Here is a 24,195-nt window from a genome sequence, read left to right as displayed (position 1 = left end):
ACATCCCTAGCAAGGTTATTTTCTATACTATGTAAAAATTGAACAATATGTTTACTTGGTCACTCATAAATCAATATATTATTTCTTATATGCTATACTTAAACATATTTTGTTTACTATAGAGGTAAATCTATACGTTTCCTCCCATCTTAGATTATTAGATTTTCAGGAAGGATATTTAATCTTCTAGGTTCTTCTTCATTCTTCCTTCAAAGAACTTATAAAGATTGTATGATGTTATAATGGAACACCATCACTTTGATTGATCTAAAGGAACAATAATTATAGGCATAAATAAGTATTTACATATTTGGATCATCCAGTTCATAAAAAACCCTTACAATTGATGCCTTGGCACAGTTATTTACCTGATGACTATCTACAAATATACGACATGGTGCATGGTCCCCGAAGATCAATGATCACTATGTCCATAGAATAATTGTACTAGGCATATCCACCCAAAAGAATCACTTCCTTTTGGCTCAACCAAAAAGCTTGACCCTGAGAGTGTCGAGAGAATTAAACCCATCACCTCTCAATAGCAAAGATTCTTTAATGATGGGGACTTAACCAACTGAGATAACCCTCAGAGCTAACTCATAATTGTGGGAGTTTATAGCTCAACTATTAATTTCCTCACCAATAGATTTCTTGGAAATTGGGTTTTACATTTTAAACTTAGCAAATGAATTATGGAAAGTATTATTTTAGCAGGTGAAATTCTTACCATTCCCCTTGACAAATCTCACTCATGTCTCATGGTCTGTATAAATTCTCCATCCTTCTTTTGTTGTTTGAAATTTCATTAAAAATAAAATACAATACAAAGTGTTTGAAGCTAAACCCATTCCACATATATGTTCCCTCACACGAAAAATTAATATAATTAATTACAATTTCAACAGAAAATAAAGATGAGGTTGTTATATGATATTAAGAAGATAAGGGAGTACTTGAAGTTTTTTGAATTTTATTTATGTGTTGAAAAGAATTAAGAAATGAATTCCTAGATCAGCATAGTTTTTTTGAGTTAAAAGGTTATGAAGGTTTTTTGTGTGATAAATATTTTGAAACTAAGATCTATGTTGTTGTGGTGTTCGATTATCTTCCTGATTTATAGATGATGTTTTTATCCACATTTGTACCCTAGTTCCTAATGGGGGGTGTAGGGGGATTGCCTCCCTAATGTTGTAGCAAGAAAGTCTAGGGAGGGTGGAAATAATTATTTGGAGCTCCTCCTAGTGGGGTTTAGGGGTAGCACCCCATAGAGATTTTTTTTGAAGAATTTCCTTGTAAATTATGGTAACTTTGTAGTCAATATAGACATGGTCACAAAGCTAATGGTAGATGTTATGTTAGGGTTTTCTTCACCCTAGAAATAAACCCTATTTTTATTAGAAAATTAATTGTGGCTATGTATTATTGAGAGAGCATTGTAATTGAGAGAGAGTTGATTATGAGAGAGAGAAGAGGAGGTTGCAACAGATTTGTTGTAGGTTGTATCCCTTCATTTTGATGTATGGAATAAAATGAAGGATTAGCAATTTCTTTATGGATGTATCCCAAATTGAGTGAACCACATATATTGATGTCTCCTTTGTATTATTCATTCTACATTTTATTTATGTATTTATTTTGATTTTATTTCTTTGTGATTTTATTTTCAAAAATTTAGTATTAGTATATGTAAAGAATTCTAATAGAAAGTTTTTTACATATTCAACCCTCTTAGTGTCACAAAGGTGTCAAACTCTTTCATCCTAAGGCATTTTGGAAATTAATAAATAACTAATTTCACTATGGAGATAATGAGAATTAGTTCTTACTTTGGAAAGGTTTATTTTCTTCTTTACACTTGTTAAAACAAGAGATAATATTGATTTTCTAAAGTATGGTTGATAACCTCCTCATACTATCTTAATTTGTTTTTCCCTTCTAACTCTTTATCACACCACATTTTCTCTTTAGATTTTGAAGCACTAATATTTTTAATATTATCCTTATTTTTTTATTGCATATTTTGAAACACTTGTTTTTAGATGCACTTGTTGGCTAGGGAAGTATCCTCTTATCCCTGTACAAACCTGAATTTTTTCTTCAAAAAGACCTTTTCAAATCCCATATGCAATCTTCCCACTTATAAAAGGAGTATATACGTGGGTCCTACCAAATTATCCTATGTATGCGTTAAAATAAATAAATAAATAAATATATATATATATATATATATATATATATATATATATATATATATATATATATAGATATGCACATTTTTGGGTGGGTTTAATGATTTAGACTAGAGGCTGCGTATCGTAGTTTGTGTCATAACCAGTCAAATCAATTTTTAGTGGTACTTATACACATCTTGGGTGGTGCACCAAGCATATGATTTTCCTTTGTATCATAATGTTGACCAAATTATCCTTGATCAAGTATATTATCCCCATGCTTTTAAGCACTCTCCCTTCTTATGGAAACCCTCATTTCCATGTTGTAGTGCCAATTCTCTTTATCTCGCACTATCAAATGTTTTACTAGAGTAGACCTTCAGTGGCTCGAGGAGGATGGAGCTAGGGGACTATTCCATTTAATGCATGCAGTAAGGGTTAAGTAATCACATAACTATCTTTTTTTTGTACATCTTAGCAAAGAAACTCATGTTTCCTTCATATTCAATTGTTCATATGGCATGTTCTTAATTGTGCAATTTGATTATTGTCAAATCAACATATCATATATCTTTGTATGCTTTGATATTGATATTTTTCTCATTTTCTTATTGCTCATGTTGGAGGTCAGTGCAACAGGAGTGGCATAAAGGGTTTGGTCCCTTTGGATCTACATCAAACATAAGATGCTCTTGTGAGTGCCTAAACTGCTCCTTTCTAATTCAAAGCATATTGAATGACTATTTGGGTTTTCTTTATTATTTGTGTACTTCCGTTCTGTTGGATCTATGAATAATAGGTTCAAATTTCATCCTAGATTTTTTTTCAAAATGATCTTTTCCTTTATTCCTCAATTTTTTAGCCAGGGATGGACATCATTATGCCATACTTACTTGACCTAAAGGTGGTTTTCGCTGAAGTTGAAAGAAATTTTAGGAATCCTTTGTCTTCACATTAGCTATTTTATCATAGCTACGATTTTAATGGGGTAAAGGCTTGCTTTAATGAGTATGATAGGGTAATGTGTAGTACCACTAATTTTGAGATTATAGGTTATAAAGTTATTTTGGATATGTCTATGTTTCTCTAGGACTCTCTAGATATACAAAAACTCCAAACTTCACATCCATATAAAATAATAGGAGTGACGATAGTGTCATAGAGAATTTTTTTCTTCTTATCCTAAATATAATGGTGTGCTTATTTATAATTTTTTTCAAGTCCATAATAAGTTTTCCACCATCCATTTATCCTTTCCCAAATTCTATAATTCTAGTTGAGCTTGTGATGAATATCGATTCCAAGATATTTATATAAAGGAACTTCCTCCAAGTTATCTTTTCAGACAAAAGTATTATAGGTATTGTTGTCATATATAAAAGTATTATAGATGATGTTATTAGATTTAACAATCATATGTTTTTTTAGTATTAGTAGTCATATCCATAATTGAATAGAAATCCTTGAGGATTCTTAGTTTCTTATATAAATTATAAGGACTCCTTGCGATAAGAACTTGTTGTAGCGACTACAACCACCCTCCAAAATTTTTCCTTAGCTTTGCTTTGGAGCCTCCCTACCAACCTTTCACAGTATCATGTCTTGTCTTGTCAAGTACACAAGCTTCAGTTATTTTCTTCCAGAATGCCAAGCTATGCATCAAAGTTTGTTTCATTCCCCTCACAAGTTGTTTCTTCAGAATTGGTCCAGTTGTAGGTTGAGTAGATCCCTTAAGAAATTGCGTAATTCTACAGGGTAACTAGCCTTCCCTCCATAGATTGCGAAATTCTATCTCGCAGCTTGCTAGGCTTCAAAATTGCGCAAATCTGCCTATCGCTGTTCACTGGAAAAATTGCGCAATTCCTCCCAGCAAGACTGCTCAGCCCAAAAATTGCACAATTATGGGCAACAGTCAGATGCTCTGCCCAAAAATTATACAATACCTCTCGGAATCCAACCCAACTCCCTCCTAGAAATGCACATTTTTTCCCCTCAGCTGAGCAGACCGATGCATGTGCCTTCAGGTTGACCGGTTCCCTCCGGGACCGAGCAAAACTAATTTGCATGCATGGACTACTTCTCCCAAGGTAGCATGCAAAGGCATCCCTTGATTCAGGGATCTATTTTTAGCAGCTGGAGGTTACATGCAAGGATCATTTCAGAAACCTCCCATCAAGTGTCGCTTTTCCTAGATTTGTGGCATGCGCATCACAACCTTGATTCTATCAAAACTCATCAACTAGACGTTGTAGAGCTCATTCCTCACATCGACCTTGTAGCTTTGACATCCCACATTGTGTCTAGGAGTCGTGGACACACTCAGCTCAACTATTTTGGGGTAAGCCCTCTTTTCATGACTTGCATTGCGTTTCTGTCACTTTTTGTTTTTCGCTTCATGTGATTGTTGTCTGCTTTATTTCAGTGAACGCCTGCTGTTGTTTTGATGTATGTTATCTTGTAGAAACATCGTTTCAGTTTTTGTTCGAATCTCACTGCTATCTCATGCATGACACTGTTTTGCACGAACAGTTGTTGTTGCGGCGACTTGCTTCACACACATGCATGCTTTCCCATTTTCTGAATTCTGTACTTGTTGTTCACATGCATGATCATTCACTCTTGTTTTCACTCATCTCACCATGCATTCAGACTTCTCATGTTGTCAATAGCTTGTCGGTCGAACTGGGCTACCTTTGCCTAGATTGTGCCTTGCCTGGCTAGCACTGTGCATTTCCGAAAGCGAAGGCTCTTCCCTCCCTGTAGTTCATATGTGTGGCCCATCACTAACCTCCATGCTTGCATTGCACAATTCTTGGAGGTAATGTCTTGCTGGCCCTAGAAACTGCGCAATGCAGTTTGTTGGTTTCTTGTCACTGCTGACTGAAATTGCGCATTGATTAGTTTCAGTCCTTAGTAGGCCAAGATGGATTGTGCATTTTGTAGTTCTAGCAGTCAGTTAGCCTCTCGATAGCCTGGATTGTGCCTTGTGCAGTTTTGGTAGTCAATCTCCTGACCTCTCGGCGGGAAGCGCACAACCTTCACAATCAATCACATAGGTATGTTGCAAGTTAGTACTCAAGTTTTTTTTGGTTTTTGACTAACAAATTTCTTTCCATGAGTGTTCTATGTCTCCATGCATCACATGTGTTTGTCTGTCTCTCAGCAGCACAAGTACAATGGTCTTCAAGAGAGCAGAGTCAAAGGACAACATTAAGAGCACAACGTGGGTTGCAGCCAAGCAAGTGTCTATGAAATTGCCTACCTATGAAGACATCAAGTTGTTCATGGAAAAGGATATCAATACAAGTACAATGACATTGCAGTGAGCAAAACCATCAACATCGGTAGAAGGTAGCACACCTACACGCGACAAATGCAAAAGGAAGGTTGTTGACAACATAGAGGCAGAGAAAAGTTGCAAGTTCAAAGCATGTCCACTCCTGACGAAAGCAACTTTGGAGATTGAGGCTATGAGGTGACGACACGACATGAAGATTGCGCAAAGGCAGAGAATGGAACAGAGAAGGAGTTTCATGTGCTAAAGAAGAAACTCAAGGAAGAATAGGAGATGCATAGACGAGAGAATGAGTTGTAGTGGGAATAGGTACATTAGGGGGCGCAACATGCACAGATGAATGAAACTACTCCCGTACAAGTTATGGATCCATCCCAGCAGCTAGCACGAAGCAAACAAGGTGATCAGTGTTGTTGATCGCATGCAAGGGAATTCAACAGCATGCATGTCATTATGTGCATGCATGTGATCCCATCCAATTGGTACACTCACCAAGGAAAAGGAAAGAAGCAAGTCCAACTAGAGCTGAACATGTAGTTTGACAAGTTGATGTGCATGACCACCAACACATGCTTGGAGATCAGTGCAGACACTATGCATTAACATGTTGTCAGTCTGGTCGCACCGAGTGATGGGCCTCTAAAGTAAACATAAATTAAGGCCCATGCCTCTAAATTAAACATAAAATAAGGCCTATGACCATCGTTTAGCACATTAAACCTCTCTTTTTGCATTAGATAATTTATTTTTAACTTTAATATATTCATTAGGAAGATTTATGAATAATTGGATATTTGTGTCTAATATTATTTATTTTTGTGGAATATTATGAGAATATTGGGCAAATTATGAAGATTTGGAGGAGGAGATAATTTAGGGATTAGTTACCTACTATAGGAGTATCAATAATAAATAATAAATCAACAAGATATTATGGAATTATGGCACAAATTTTGGAACTCCAATGATTGAGAAAATCTAGGATGTGTTCCCTGCAGATTCCTAGTATTGAGGACCAGATCCACTAATCAAGGGATTTTGGTGGGTAAAGCTCCATCCATTCATGGGGAATGATTCCTAATTATTTTGTATAAGTACCAAGTCGAATTTGCCTCTAGGGGGAGATTTTCATCAGTGTTATTGAGGAGAGAGCTTGTATTTTTGCAACTCCATTGTATTTTCTTGCAGGGATGTAATTCTATTGATGAAAATAATGAAGATTTGTGTCATGTTCAGCTTCTAAATCTTGTTCTCCTCCATAGGTCTCTGAGTTTCCTTGGGCTTGGCCATCCCAGGAGCCTCAGAGCCCTTTTGTATCATTTTCTTTCCTTCTTTTCACTTCTTATTCACATGCATCTCTTGTTTTTATTTCTTTCTACTTCTGCATTTAGTATTAATGATTTCTTGTTGTAGGATTGAGTTAAATGATTAATGAAAGTTATTTTGCACGATCAAAAGCATTATTTCGTCCTTGGAAAAGATTTGGAATTTCATAGTAATCATTGAGTTGGTTGTACTATTCTTCTTATTTCCAAATCTAGATTTCTGGAACTCTTTTGTGGCAAAGAACAGTAAATTTCTACTATTTTTTAGAGCATGCTAACAAGCTTCAATGAGTTGGTTAAACTTGCATTAGATCACAAAAAAATTCTAGTTCATAACAAAAATTACCCCATTGCATTTTCACTTGATTTGGTTAGGCATTTTTTAGATTTACTAGCTCACTAGTTCTCGAATTTCTAGATTTTCGTCTAGTAATGTTTTTCTATTTTTTAGCATGGGGTAACAAAGGTATTTTTGAGTGATTCCACTTGGAATGGGGACCTAGGACATCTTAGTTAATAAAAAAATTTGTCTCATCCAATTTGGATTTGATTTTCTGGGTCATTCGATGAATTATAGTAAATCTATACATCTCGTAGGAAATCACTATAGCATCCTGTTTTGAGCCCGAATTGAGAAAAATCATCATTGAAGCTGGGATTAGGCCTCTACTTGATCTCCATGACATCGACCATTTTAACCCTCTTGCTCCCCACTTAGGTAAACATTTTGCCAGTTTTCAAGGGTAGAATTTGATTTCCATTTCTTCTATATTCAGTCTTACATTAGATCTCATCAATGTTTTATATCATTCTACAAAGTTTTCCTCATGCATGAAGTAGACAACTAGCTCATGAAAGTCTGCTTCCTTTAGATAATTGAAATTCTTCTTGTTTGCATGTTTTTTGGGTAAATGTCAATGTTTGATGGAGTGTAGGTTTTTCAGGAGTACAGAGAGATTTCATAGTCAACAATCTCATCCCAACTTCATCCACCCATGGTCCTCACTTTCTTTCACTAAACCCTCACCAATTTCATCATTTCACAAGGAAAATTCTCCAGGATTTTTGAGAAAATCCATCCATCTCCCAACTTTGGTTTTGAGTTCTGAAGTGGTCCTAGTCACTCCCTTGCCTCATTCCATCCACCAACCACCTTCCCTAAGATTTCCATAACCTTCAACATCCATTATTTTGCTCTCAGATGTATCCTGTAGGTTTTTAGGGGATCCTATAGGTTTTCAGGAAATCCTGTAGGAAATCTTGGAGCATCTTGTTAGAAACCCTGTTTTGAGGCCGAATTGAGGAAAAAGCCTCTGGGAAGCTAGCAACTGGTCCCTACTCGTCTCCCAAGCCTTCTAACCATTCACCATCATCTCCAAGCCACCTGCCACATCACCAAAAGAGATTAGCTTTCACACTCTCACATGAAAAAAGACAAAAAGAAAAACAAATTTATTTTATTCATTTACATGCACAATAGTAGAAGGTTTGATGGATTGAATCTGCATGCTTAGGACTATAGGATTGCATACATGTTAACTTAACATTCTTTTGAAGCAAAGACTCTTAACAATTAGTTATAAAATGGTATGTTTTAGCATTTGATTTCAGTCTCTTTCCTTGTACTTTCTTTCTTTCAATAGGTTAAGGTACCATTTCAAACATTTCATTTTCTGCAATTAGTTTAGGATTTGACTTCAGTAGATGCACTCCATTACATCATGACAACAAAGGAAGGACACATTGTATGTTGCACATACAATGTCGGTACCTCTTAAGTTTGTATGAACCCTAGGTTGATAATTAAAGTCGGTAGCCTTGGGAGTTGCAACATTCTTGTTGTGATACTGAGGTGCATCATCCAGGACGACCATGTGCATGCTATCAGACGAGTTGGACAGAGGATCCATATCAGTATACTCAGATGCAACAGAGGAAAGAGTTCGCTTCAGCAACATGCCACCATTGAGTGCACGGATGACCAGGCTTGGCATCAGTTCACCACCATCGACCATCACAAGGATGTCAAAGAGTTGGTCTCACCATAATGGTCTGAGTGTTAGTGATGTCTTACATGGCTTGCTCAAGCCATTTTGTCTCACATGGATACATGTGCATTGTAATGTAACGTCTTTTCAAGTTGAAGTTCAAGTGTCGATAGTTGGATGTAAAAGTCATATAGTAGATGAAGATTGATGAGGTTAGATGAGCTGTCACAAAGGGGAATGTCAAGGACCACCCCGCCCTCTGCTGTAAGTAGTCCCTCATAACTCATTATATAGGCTTTTGGTCAGCCAAGCTTCGATAAGACTATCTTAGAGAAAGCTTGGACAGTATTGTAATGTGCCTTGGCTTCTCTATTGCACAAAATTATTATCGGGAAAACTAGTGTCCATTCAGAGCTGCTAGTCTCACTGAGACTGGTAGTTATCTTAGAAACAAACAGATTAAAGTTACTTGTATTTTCCTTTATGAGAGATAGATGAGAGAGAAGCAGAGAGAACCAACCTCAGTCTTTCGCTAGTCTCCTTGCTTGTTTCCTCTCTCCTTTGATGAAGCTTTCGCCACTCCTTTCTCGCTTGTCTCGCTTCAAAGAACACCTGTAGAGTCAAGGTAGAAAAATACCATCAAAGCATAGAGATCTATAACCATAAATAATGTAGGATCAGATGTACATTAACCATATAAATGCATACATAAACAAGATTCAGAGATATACAAGCATATGGAGGAAAACTCAAATAGCTTTATTGATAGAAGTAGTAGAAGAGAGGATTACAACCAAGTTTTTTGATCCAGCATCATCCTCCCAGCATGAAATCCCTCTTCACCTCATACAAAGCAAGATCACCCAACAATGTCTTCAAAGAAAAACCAACAACACTTCCTTGCAAATTACAAAATTCCAGCCTCTGGATCTCTTGGATGATGGATCCATATATAGATGTTTATAGGAGAGTGAGTCAGCTTTTGGGATTTTGATTAGTGTCACTTCACTGATAGTTCTTGGTTCCACTTGGAGATTTCAGATCTCTTACTCATTCCTGAGCGAACTCAGAGAGGCAAGTGTCATATGAGCAGTTTATAGAAGATTCTCTGGGTTTCCACCTAGCAAACTGCTTCTGCCATTTGTTTGCTCTCACTCATCACACCCTACAGAAGGGCTTTCCAGTATGCATCGCACCCCCCATGTGTAATAGGTGAGATGCATCGCACCCTATGCATGGAGCAGCCTGTATGGTTCTGTTTTGACCAGTTTTGAGTAGTTTTTCATGGAGAACTTCTGGGAGATGATGTAATCAGCTGACCTTGTTCCTTTAGGGTATGAAACAACACTTTTAGGGGTTTAGAAGCCCTTGGTTTATGGACATATGTGATTGGGGTTGCAGTGCCCAAATATGTCTATAATAGTTGCCCCCTAAAGCATGAGGTCGTAAATCCTTTTGATGTCGAGTGAAATGCTTTATAATGAGGATCTAAGGTTTTTCGAACTGGAAGGTGACCTATAATAAGGTACAATACAATACATTATCTTCACAATAATTTCATGATCTAGCTGAGGTGAGCATTCCCATGCTCAGCTTTATAAATTCATATTCATGTACATAAGACAGACAATCATTTGTGTGGCAGACTAATGATTCTAGTAGATCCATCATCCTTTAGTTTGGATGATTATCTGTGCAGCAATGATGTACATTTGATGTCTTTATTTTCATGAATATATCGCATCCCGGATGGATAAAACTAGATCCGGGGTCTTCAAACTCATTCAATCTTCACCCAAAATACAAGTCGATCCATGTGAAAAGATGTTCTGATGTCGAACATGGAAAGACATCGCCTGATTACCAACCAATGATGTAAGTTGTTAAGAGGCGCGAGAGGAATCACTCATAATGTTGATGACCCTCAAGGTACTACAATACAATTCACGTGGTGTGAATACCTGAGCTGATGTCGAACACCACGTAAAATCTTTCGGCCGAAGGCCATTGATGTAAACTTATCGTCGGAAGTGAGAAACTTTCCATTGAGGCATGCAAGCTTCAAAGTACTGAAAGGGTTGTCCCTAAGTCAACTTCTTGGATAATGAGCTGACGTCGACAAGAAGTGACCCATCGTAGGAGGGCCTTAATGAATCCCACGTCTACGACACGGAGTGGAGAAAATGATTTTGTGGAGGTGAAAACGATCTGATGATACAAGCTTCAGGGTGGTGGTCATGAAAAATGGAGAGTGAAGGTATTGCAGTGGATGAGACGTTGGCTAGGTTGGTGAATTCTCTAAGTGAATTCTCTTGAACATACCGGCGACACTGAAATGGATTGGTAGTGTTAACCCCAAGGTGGATGGTACAGTGGACCAATGGTGATATGATCGGTGAAAGAAATAACCCAACCCGACTCAATCATGGTGACGGAGTGAAAGTGTCATGTTCAAGAGCGACCTACTACCAATGAAGCTATTCAAGTTTTCTTCCCTTTTTCCCTGGTCATTGCTGACAAGTACCTCTTTATTTTTGTCAAGCTTGAGGAGGATAACATATGCTTGTTCTATAACTTGCCCTTTGGGCAAACCTGTCGCTATGTTTTAACGAGCCTAGCGACAGTGAAACTTGCTCTTTTCTCCATGGACAAGTTTGTCGCTATTGTTTTAACGAGTTTAACGACAAAGATAACTCGGTCCTTTTCAATTTTAGAGAGTCTAAAAGGGATGGAAAGGCAACTCTAGTGGTCCTTTTTTGTAATGTAATGCCTTAAGTCTGAAAAAGTGTAAAATAATATGAAAGGGATGAATTTTTTATAGTTTTAACGAGCCGAACAAGACAAGTGCTCGATCTTTTTATGTAATAATCCCTCAAGTCTAAAAATATTAAAATATAGAGGAAGGATGGCACTTTCGGTCACTTTAACGAGCTGGAGAGGCCAATTGCTCAGCAATCTATTCATATTTTACAAGTCAAATGAAAAGAGCTTAAAGGAGACTCGATTTTTGAGGAACGAGTGATGTTTTAGATAGCAATTGGTTCCAGGTAAGGTTTGGAACTTTTCAATCATGGCAGTGTAAAGAAGGTGGCTAATAGAATCACTCATTGCAGCTGTTCCTCAAAAGGGTAAACAATCAAATGGAGGTGTATGATCAGCTAAAAAAGAGTGGAGGTGACGGTAAGAACACAACCAAGGTTCAAAAGCTGATAGTCATGCGATCAAAATGGTTATTTACCAGAGGTGGGGTTCATTTTTTAATGAGCTTAAACTCTATGGGAACACTTGCTCATTGCTAGGTTTATTTTTTGACGAGCTTGAACTTCGCATAAAACTGCTCATGGCGAGGTTTATTTTTTAATGAGCTTGAACTTTGCGTAAAACTACTCATGCCAGTCGTATAATAAGGATGTCTCATTAGTAGGTTCATTTTTTAGGGAGCTTGCCCCATGCGCAACTTTGCTCCTGAGCCTTTTGTATGCAAGCTAGGAATGACCAACTACTATCCTAAGGGTTAAAGAACTACTAAGGTTAGGTAGGATAGCTTCTCGGTGGGAAACATCTCCTTTACTTTGCCATTTCTGTTGGTCCTAGAAAAGGTGAATGGTGGATCAGACCAATCACCTAACTTAAGCAGTTGAAGTTAGCAAAACTACAGGGTTAGAGTTATGCTGGTCACTTTTCACTTGCATACGAAAAGGTTTGCATGCCCCTAGGTATAAAGTAGAGTTTCCAGGTCACCATATGGAAGTTCTCGCATTAGCGAGATTGTTCCATCCACGTCGTAGACAAAACCTTCCTTGGCGATGTCCATCGAAATGGACAAAGGTGACTGTTGTCAGTCCCAATCACATAACCTTTGACGGGGGAATCTTTTTCCAGTCCAAATCCATTTTCCTAAATGAACAGGGGTATCAGACTAGTCATATTCCTACGCAGAAACCTACCTTATATCTGGGGTTTTCCTGTTGAAGCAGACCAGGGCGCATGCCTCCTGGGTTTCAGTCACAATCAACGAATCACTCGTGATCATCAGGTGGATGGACTAGAGATTGATTAGACATTCCTTGTATAAAAAGACCAGTTAAGGATGGCATTTGACTAATAGCTGTGTTTGAACTAGGGAATGAAAGCTAGTCAAATAGGTGGACTACTCCGCCTTCATGTGGAAAACACATCACTCGGAAGAGTGAGGAAATGATAGCTCCCATGCTATAAATGTAGTCACGTCCAAGGAGTAGATTGTAATCTAATGGCCCTTGGAATACCATCACATTCAGATAAATGGTTTTCCTTCTCAAAGTTATAGGAAAATTTGGAAGGATCCCTAACGGTTGACTGGTTCCTTTGTTGAAGCCTGACATATTTCGAATCTCGGGCAGAAGCGATGGCGAACCAAGCGCTTTCCAAGTAGTGGAGGAAAGGATACTCACGGAAGCCATTTCATATATGATAATACCAACCATGACCATTATGTAACCTTGTACTATGATTTGGAATGGTACATTAGATGGTAGGCGGGGTCTCCCTAGTAGATTTCAATCGAAGGAAACGACTAGATTGCTTGGAGGTGGGACCGAATAAACGACCGGATAAGTTTCTGACAAACTTCCTTCCTAAGGTAAAGGAATGGGTGGATTTCCCCCATGTTCATCAGATTCTATGTTTACGAAGAGAATTTGAATGGTGTCGTTCTCATTCTCTTTGGTGATAGTATCATCTGAAGGTGGGTCCTCTGAAGACAGGATTAGGTCGACTGCCGTCTCGACCCGTTGACTTTGGTCCGGTGTGGACTCAGAGGGTTTATCTTCAATGATAGGTGCTTAGACTAACAACAACTGTGTGTGAGTCGGATTCTCAACTAGCGATGGACTCGGCAAGAGTTTCTTGTATCCAAGAGGAAGTCACTGCGGTGATGCACGACGGTTATCCAAGACTCTTTTAGCTTTGTCTAGGAAGGGACAATGGTGGAGGGCATGATTTCCTTCACACAGTCTACAAGGAAATTTGGATCTTCCTTTTTGTCCATTGACTTCGTTTTCACTAGTTGACAATGTGCTCTCAGCATGATTGTCAGAGGTTGAAGACACCGGATTGTGCAAGCGGGGAGACTAGTCCCTCAAGATCTGTGGGATGCAGGGACAGTCTCGATGATAGTGGTCTTCCTTGCAAAGGACACATGGAGATTTAGGTTTGGATTGTGCAGTGTGTGGATTTTCACTAGACGATGCATGGTTGCCCCCTTTCGCCATTGGCTTCTTCTTCTTCTTCTCCTTCCTTTTCTTCTTCTTCTCAGTTACTTGGTTTTTAGTGTTACTAGCTTCACCAAGTGAAGAGGAAGAAGGATAAGGAGAAAAAAATGAAGTAGAAGGTGGGGGAGAAACTTCAATATCATCTGGTTTCCGATTTGATTGCTGAGGAATTGTGGTGTTTTGAATGACAGAGGTCAAGAAAAGCCATATGGGCAGGCCAATTGTGAGTCCTGGAAGGGACAATGTGGCCATGTGTGGAGCAACAACATCCCCCCAAGAGGACAAGGGACTAGGATTTCCCCCAAGGGAAAATCCTTGATTGGTAGACCCCATTTCTCAACGTAAAGACCAACGAGGGAACAATGACGTTATTCTGATTAAAATAAATTTTATGACGCTTTGACACAACTTGCTTTTTCAATTTTTAAGAGTTGAGAAAAAGCTAAAGATGACTCTAGTCGCCTTCGATTTTTAATGAGCTTGAATTGACAAGTGCTCAGATGGACCTTTTCTTTTAAGGAGTCTGAAAAGGAACGAAAGTGACTACTATGGAAATCTAGACAGAGGGATTACCAAACCAATCACAAAACTGCAGAATACTTTTTACGGTATGACAGTCAATCTTCCCGAATGTTGTGTTCAATGCATTGCGATCGATAGGGTGGCAGACACGGCTTCCTAAGGATAAAGGATGTAGCCTATTGTGGTTTCCCAATATATACTTGACAGTACGTGGGAGAACAAGTTCGTACTGGCACTTGTCATCTCAAAGAGGAGGAATCACCCAACCTATGATGAAAGCGATAGTTACCAAGCTTTACGACGCCGGAATACGTCTCCAGCCTAGACTTCTAAATGTTGTGCGTTAGGTTCCAAAGCGTTTTTATGTTCATTGAGGTTTATTTTACAGTTGATCTTTCTTAAGAAGTTTTTCTTTAAGGTTCACCGCGTGATGTAGATATACAATTCCTAGATGTGCAATCTAAGATGATAAACAATCGTTTATTTTCTTTTTGCAATGAAAATCCTAGCTACCAAGGAAAGAGAAATGAAATTCTTTCAACATAGAGCAGAGAGCACACACTAGATGCACTTTTCCTAAATCAATTTCCACAAGTAGTCTAAATGAAAATGCACATGCATGTATTTGTTTTCCACTTTCTTAATTTATGAATGACAAAAAGAATGCTAAGTATAGATCTGAACTATTCTTCTTTCAAATCGATAGTACTAACAATTTTCTTTTCAAAAAACGAAAGTAAAGCCAAGACGACACTTTGCGATTTCGAATTCAAAATTGCTTTCGACACTTGAAATACTAATGATTCAAATCAAATACAATGGCAAAAGTGTAATCGACTATCAAAAAGAGGAAGACTCTTTTCTTTGACTGAAAACGACACTTGTGACACTTTCAAATCAGAAGACGACAGTTCGATTAAGCTACTATTTGCACAAGAGAACTATAAATGATGAAAAATACATAAAAAATTCACAATTCTTTATCAATGGAGGCTGAATAATGCAAAGGAAGGGAGTTTCAACAGTGATATACTGATCACAGACAACAAAACTATTGAATAAAGCTGAAGACAATGAAGAAAAAACCAAAATCTGGAGGCAGAAACAGTCTCATCTAATCATCGCACCTATAACACAGGGAAACAGGGATGCATCTCACCTACAGCACATGGGAGGTGCGATGCATCCAGACTACCAATGAGAGATAGTGCGATGGTCTAGGAACGAGACTGAGCTTGGTTTTTGCTCACAGTTTGCAGCTAAGTTCAGGGGTTTAGGCTGAGCTAATGATAGGCAGTAAACACAAAGTATAGGGGCTGATCTAATGAGGTTATTTGAGCTACCACCAAGGCAGTTAGGATGTTTGCAAGCTAGATGTTTAGTTCATAAACCAACCTGGATATTGATTGAAGCAGTGTTGATCTACTTTGCAGTTGCATAGAAAAAGCAGTTCGAAGGCTAGATGGCTTGATTTCAGCTCTGTCTGTGGTTTATAAAGCAAACAACAATATCGAAACAAACAAACTATCCATTCCCCAGCAGAGTCACCATTTTGATATCGGGAAAACTAGTGTCCATTCAGATCTGCTAGTCCCACTAAGATGGGTAGCTATCTTAGAAACAAACAGATTAAAGTTACTTGTATTTTCCTTTATGAGAGATAGATGAGAGAGAAGCAGAGAGCACCAACCTCAGTCTTTCACTAGTCTCCTTGCTTGTTTCCTCTCTCCTTTGATGAAGCTTTCGCCACTCCTTTCTCGCTTGTCCCGCTTCAAAGAACACTTGTAGAGTCAAGGTAGCAAAATACCATCAAAGCATAGAGATCTATAACCATAAATAATGTAGGATCAGATGTACATTAACCATATAAATGCATACATAAACAAGATTCAGAGATATACAAGCATATGGAGGAAAACTCAAATAGCTTTATTGATAGAAGTAGTAGAAGAGAGGATTACAACCAAGCTGTTTGATCCAGCATCATCCTCCCAGCATGAAAGCCCTCTTCACCTCATACAAAGCAAGATCACCCAACAATGTCTTCAAAGAGAAACCAACAACACTTCCTTGCAAATTACAAAATTCCAGCCTCTGGATCTCTTGGATGAGGGATCCATATATAGATGTTTACAAGAGAGTGAGTCAGCTTCTAGGATTTTGATTAGTGTCATTTCACTGATAGTTCTTGGCTCCACTTGGAGATTTCAGATCTCTTAATCATCCCTAGGCGAATTTAGAGAGGCAAGTGTCATATGAGCAGTTTCTAGAAGATTATCTGGGTTTCCACCTAGCAAACTGCTTCTGCCATTTGTCTGCTCTCGCTCATCGCACCCCCCGTGTGTAATAGGTGAGATGCATCGCACCCTATGCATGGAGCAGTCTGTATGGTCCTGTTTTGACCAGTTCTAAGTAGTTTTTCATGGATAACTTATGGGAGATGATGTAATTAGCTAACCTTGTTCCTTTAGGGTATGAAACAACACTTTTAGGGGTTTATAAGCCCTTGGTTTATGGACATATGTGATTGGGGTTGTAGTGCCCAAATATGTCTATAACAAGAGCTAATATATCTCTTTGGAGGAGTAGGCGGTTGTGGCTGTAACGTTCCACCACTGGAACTAGTGGTTGGATTGGACATGGATGTATTGTATGACTGGAACTTGCACTTCTTAATATAACAGAGCCAACATGCTTTCATGCATATGTTGTTATTGTAGTTGGAATTTTCTAGTTGTTGTAGCAATGTATGTTATTTAACTTATGCATTTGTGTATGAACTATTTTGTATGCAATAGTATGAATCCCGTTGCAGATGTCCTATTGGTTTAAACATCACTTTGGATTTCTCACTATATTACTTTCCAGCTGGTGATGCATCTTCGCTCATGTATTCCCTTCCAAGACGAGTACTATTACAGGTTTCCAAGGGGGCGCACTCACCTCACTCCCCGTGTGTTAGAACCTCTCATGCACCTTCCTTGACTTGCCGCAGTTGTCACACCCTTGCTACCAATAGGGACATCTTACTTACCTTTGTCTGAAATCACGGTCAAGGCATTACCGTACGACCCACTGTTGGGACTCCTACACCAAACGGTTTGAGGTCTAATTGGGAATTATTACCGAGGAGATCCCCTGACATGTTGGTGGGTCCAGCACCGTCAACAAAACTCTATTATCAACATAAATAAGAATAATTATGACTATACTAGAAAGAGTAGAACTAATTCCAACCAACTTCTTCCAAACAATATTCTAACCTATCAATGTATAAGACAAAAAGGGTAGGAGACAAGGGACAACCTTGCTTGACTCCAATATTGTAGTTAATTTTTTTTAGCCAGCCCTTAATGTTCCTAAAATTGGCAACAAAATTCTCATATAATCTGTCACAACAATCATGAAATTGAGGGGCACTTTAATCTCTTCCATCTTATTCCAAAGATTTGACTTAGGTAAATTGTCAAAATATTTTCTATAGATAACAAAATAACATAGGATATTAGTTTTATTATTGTAACAATATTTTGCAATGATCTTAAGTGCATAAATATGGTCCATTCTTGAATGATACCTTCTAATATTGGCCTGAACTTTAGCTCTTTCTTCATGGATTTCCGGCTATAAGCTAATCTTCCTTTCCAAAATAACATTGTACAACCTGGCTAAGATGGGGCAAATCATAAGTATGATAATTAGAGGGAATGCTTTTATCCCCACTTCTGAAAATAGGTAAAATGAGGCTTCGAGTTTAGGGTTTAGCTAAAGGCCATATTGATTGCTAAATTGAATAGCTTCTGTATATGAGGAGTGAGTATATGTCCTCTAATTTTAAAAACTTCAGCTTCACAACCTTCAATGTCCTTAGCTTTCCAAATTCAAGGCCACTTAACCCCAAATTATATGTTATCCATAGTAGAAATTTCATCCTTTATAAGCATGATTGGAATGGTGCCCATGTGACTATGTGACCCATAAAGATTTTTAACGTAAGAATTCCACTCCTTCAAGGGGATCATATTATTTTCTTTAGCTTCATGGAGTAGAATTTACCTCCATTCTTTTTTAAATAATTTTTTTTTCTAGGTAATATGAGCGCTACAATGATTGCCAAGCCTCACTTATGCCTTCAGTAGCCATGACCCGGGGACATCTAATCCATCAAAATAATCCAAGTATTTCACCCTGCTTGGGCCACACCAACCCTTAACATGGATGGCATTTTTCCCACGAAGTTTCAAACTAGTTACCATTAAACCATTTTTAAAAATCAAACTTAAATAGGTACAAGAAATGCTTTTACTTTTTATTCATTAGAGTGAGTTGAAAACATTTTAATATTATATATAAATTATGAATGTTGAGAAATATTTCGGTAAAAATCACATCAGAAATAATTTGTCGACGCATTTTGAACCATCTAGTTTGGTTTATCATCACAACAAGATGAAGAATCAGATCTTGGAAACAAATTAAGTAGATGAAGAGAATTAACTGTTAGAATATAAAAACTATATTTTACTAAAGAAATATTATTTAAAGAATATCTTAATATAAACAAAGTAGTTGTTAGAATAGGATTTGTCTTTAATGTGACTTTTTGGACCTTTCGGTGTCGGAATCTGGTGGAAAAAATTGAGCTGAAATCTTGATTTGTGTTATTTAAAATGGTTTTTTGACTGTATATATGGATTCAACACTCGAAAAAACCCCTAGGGAACTTCAATTGTGTAGGGGTTACCCATCAAACTTGTGATTTCATTAAATTCCTACCAGATTTTAGAGAAATTAGACCAAAAAAACACACCAGAAAAGCTTCCAAAAAGTCGCACTAAAGACAACTCGGTTAGAATATAACTGTTAATATTGAATCGAGAAAATATTTAGTTCAAAAGGAAATTCTAATAAACACTAAACCTAATAAATATATATATATATATATATATATATATATATATATGGGGTCAAACTTAAACGGACAGAATAATAAATCTAAAAATATAAAATGAAATTGAATAAATAAATCACATGAAATAAAGGAACAACTTAGATTCTAATATTCAAAAGGGAAAGACAAGTCTTAGTATTAATCTTTTCTAATTTTGGCTCAAAGATATTTGAGTGGGGATCACATTTGGTCCAAGCCACACTAAGTCTTAAGAATTTAAAACCTTCACAACAATATAAAACAAAATACTAAAAAAATAATATATTAAAATAATTTGATATAAATTTCCAATTTAATAATACTTTATATTTTAAAAAAATATCAAATTTAAAATTAATATATGTAAGGTTTAATAATATTTTATCCATATATTCTTTTACAAATTTAAAATTCTCGACAATAAATTTCTATAAAAATAAATTAAGAAGAATAAATAACAATGGCAATGAAGAATGATGGAAATCAAATTTTAACACAACTTAAACTATCCAAACTTTATATTAATATTTAAAGAATTATGATATTTAGTAATTAAAAAAATCTAATTTACTTCACTAAATCTTAATTAACAAGTAAGGTAATATAAATTATTATGCCGTAACGCCTTCCTTTGGGATGAACTCCCCTCACGTCTTTGCTATCTTCCCTATGCTCGTCTGATATGATGTTAGATGATTCAAATGTTTTCCATTGTTGATCCACCACCCATGAACTGTTTCCCAACTCCTTCATTTACGCAAACTTAGCTAACTAACTCCTTTGGGATGAAATCCCCTCATCTTCAGTGTTATTAGTTTTCATATTTATGTACACTGAATTGGCTAGATGAAGATGTTTTATTTATTTATTTTTTTCACTTTTTTATCTACTACATAGACAAATAGTTGCAAGAGAAGCAAAGAATCTGATTTGAAGGTTTGGTTGTTGCAAACTACTCATGAATATAGCATCATTAAATGCACTACAAATTTTACATTAAGTGTTGAATTTGGTTGGTCAAGAGTTATTTTAGTTACTATTCATCATGTCAAAGAAATATTTTTGGAATCCATTATAGTGGAAGGGTTCAACAGCGAGTTGATCTACCTCCCCTACCACTCTCGGGTTCATTCACAGAAGGATAATCCCAATAAGGCAATATTCTTCAACAATCAAGTTAGTAAGAGTGCCCAAGCTGGAAATTGGATTTGTGGAGTTTATCATGTTTTTAGAGACCAAGCCTAATAGGGTTTAGCTAGCTTGGTGCACAATGTCAGACTGGTCTACCATGGGTTTTGCTCAGAACATAGGTCAAGTAAATTTCCCTAGTAAGGGGGAATAGGGGATAAGTTTATGAAATGAAATTATATCCGTGACCTTAGCAGACCCTGTAGAATCTATGAGAGAAAAAAAATACAGGTGGATGTTTTATTTCCTTTAGCAAACGAACAAGTTACACACATTCTAAACAATTAGGAAATTGTGTCTTGATTGTGTAGGTTACAATCCAAACATGGTTCATGTCAAATTTTCATTTTTTCTTGTTAAAAACATGGGAAGACAATCTTACTGTGCTTTTTTTCTCTTTTTGAAATCAAAACAACCATATTTTCCTTCAAAAACCCCTGATGGGCTAGAGGATCTTCGACATAAGGACCTAAAAGACAAGCGTGGGGATGGAAAAGGTGGACATAAGTAGTGGGATAGAATTTATGACTATACGACATACAATGAATTAGGGAATGATGATAAAAGTGAGGATCTTGCAAGATCGATTATTGGTGGTGGCGATATACCTCAATCGGACTAGCCATTCTCCTATGAAGACAGGTGAGAGTTTCTACTTTGATTTGTAAATGTAGGTACTACATGAATATTTTTTTAGTGACAATAGGCCTTACGATTCATGATACTCACATGATGAAAATTGATTTTACTTTTATTATTCCTTTTTATCTTAAAAAATCATGTCGTGCATATCAAAAAGGTTATGAGGAATGGTTGAACTAGTAAAGGAATAAAAGATAAAAAAAATAACAAATGTATTGCCATTTACCATGAGAACTATTATAAAGGTTCCTTGTCACTTTGACTGAATAGTGCATGATTCATATGCTTGATTGAACCTGGCCTTCCCTACTTGGATCTTTGTATGACAATTTCTATGAGTTTCCTTAAATTGTATACATTGAGTGAGACTATTTAGTTATTCTCAAATTGCTACCTTATTCATCCCAACATAATTATCATGACATCAATCTTTCATGTTTTAATGCATTTTTCCATGATGTATAGATTTCAATAGTGCACCATACCTTTTGATGGTTCATTTGTATGAAACTAAGAGCCTGAAGTTGTGATTTTCTTCGACTTTATGGGAATTATTAAATGGGTTGTATGGGAATTTTCATAAAGTTCATTTTATATTTTTATATTCTGGTTTGTTCCTTCTGTTGTCTTTTTTCTACGATATGGTTATTACATAGCTAGCTTTAGACTATCCATGATTCATGTTTTAACTTCAATTTGTTAATATTTGAATAACAGGACAACATGTTTTGTTACCTTACGTTACATATACTATTATTTTACATAGTATAGCCATAGTAAACCAAAATCAAGTTAACAATCTGTAACTTCCTTATAGAAAGAAAAACAGCTATTGAGAGAGAATCTAGAAAACCAAATCTAGTTTGGGTTTTCTACCCAACTATCTTGAGATTTTCCCATGTAATTGAAAGGAGATCTTAACGTGAAAGTTACTTCTTTGCCATCCATTGGATTTTTTTCCCATAGAATTATAAATGGCCATATAAATATACTGTTTTTAGCTCTTTTTTCTTCGAATTTCTAAAATTGGTTACAGATTGGAGACCCAAAAACTAATCATGAATGAAAAACGGATAAGATTGATAATGGACACGGAGATTATATATTTTTGACATTTATGGGTCTCATCCCCACGTAAGTTGTGTGCATTGGAAGAGGATCATATTGGAAATTAGTAAGTGTATGTGATTAAGTTCCCACATCCAAGTCTCAAATAAGTGTAATATACTTGTGATTATTCTTTATAGATTTCACAAAGAAGATAACGAAATTGAAAGATCTTCATACTATTTTAAAAGATGGTCATATTTTAATTGTTGTTTTGCCTAGTTTTTTCATTTTTTTTTGGTAACTTTCAAATGAAATTTCAATTATAAGGGATTTAGAAATTTATGGTGCCATAATAGTATTATGCTTCTTATGGACAAATCCATTTGTAGAAAGTAGACAAGAAAAACCTTCTACTATATATGTTCCACGAGATGAAGTATTCGAGGAGATCAAGAAAAGTACATTTTCCACAGGATCACTAAAATGATTATTCCATAACTTGGTGATAAATGGAGGAGGAGTTATTGAATCTTGCTTTATAGTAGACAAATACTCCATGGAGTTAAGTGCATCTACATATGACAAAAATGGTGTTTTGACATGGAGACTTTGCCTGTAGAATTGCTTGAAAGGTATGTGGTTTAATTTGAGATAGTAATAAAATGACTTTACTTTCATACTGCATTCTCCATTAATACCCAATGAATTTGATGGGATCTAATATTGATAGAAGGAACATTCAAATCCTTTGATATGAGATTCTACTTTAGTTGGAAAAAATGGACATTTCTTCTATTGATGCGCACATTATAATGTCTTGTTGTATCCCTCACAAATAGGTATTCATTTCACAATAATTTTAGTTTCCTAAATGAAAATTTGCAATCTTTAACTTTAGCATTTTTATATCATCCATTTAAATCCCTTATACAATAGGGCTAAATTATAGAAAATAAAATAATATTTTCCTTGTCATATCTTGATTCTTGAGGGAATAGGAAGTGGCCAATATGCTCCAAATTTCCTTAAAGAAAATATTTTCTCGAACTTAAATCTTAACCAACACTAGTATAGTTATTTGAAAATGGCCATTAGTACCAGGAAATGGTTTTTTGGATTGGAGAGTACTGCCATTTTCCTACTCATTTTTATCAAGAAAGCAGATGCTTCTGCATTGGTAACTTGTAATGCTTATTTCTAATCGGTGTCTACTGAAAGTATTGTATACTATTAATGGTTTTCATAGTATGTATTATTTATGCCCTCAATTATGATACTCTACATAGGATATTTCCTAGTAGCTAGCATATTACATATACTGACAGTGTTGCTCCGATACTTGTATTCAACTTATTTGTCCATACAACTTGTCAATTCAGACACTATAAAGGGTATGTGATGGTCCAACCTTATTACCTCAGCATGGATTTCAATAGAAACAATTCCCTTATATTTTTTCATTATTTACACATTCTTACCACTTTTATAATCATAATTTCCAATTACTTGCATGGTGCAACTACAAGTTCTCTATCTCAAAATCCATAGCAATAAACCATGGTAGCCACTAAAATCTCGAGTATAACTTAAAATTTTCTTTATTATAGAAACTAAACTAAACCAAAAATCAAAACAAGGCTATTATTCTCATTACATCAAAAGCTCAAAATGTCACTCACTCACATGTAGACTCATCATCAGATCTACTCTATAAACTTAATGCTCCAGATCCTTTCAACTTCTAATCTTCTTCCAATATGGATCTTGATCTTCATGAGTGAAACAATGATCCTAAAGAGCTCTCTAAACTCTTTGCTACAATAGAACCT

This window comes from Pinus tabuliformis, chromosome X, assembly GCF_031772625.1.
Source record: "Pinus tabuliformis cultivar Carrire ecotype Pingquan chromosome X, CPIR1, whole genome shotgun sequence".
NCBI classification, from domain to species: domain Eukaryota; kingdom Viridiplantae; phylum Streptophyta; class Pinopsida; order Pinales; family Pinaceae; genus Pinus; species Pinus tabuliformis.
The sequence above is the reverse complement of the archived record's forward strand: the minus strand, read 5'-3'. Positions refer to the sequence as shown.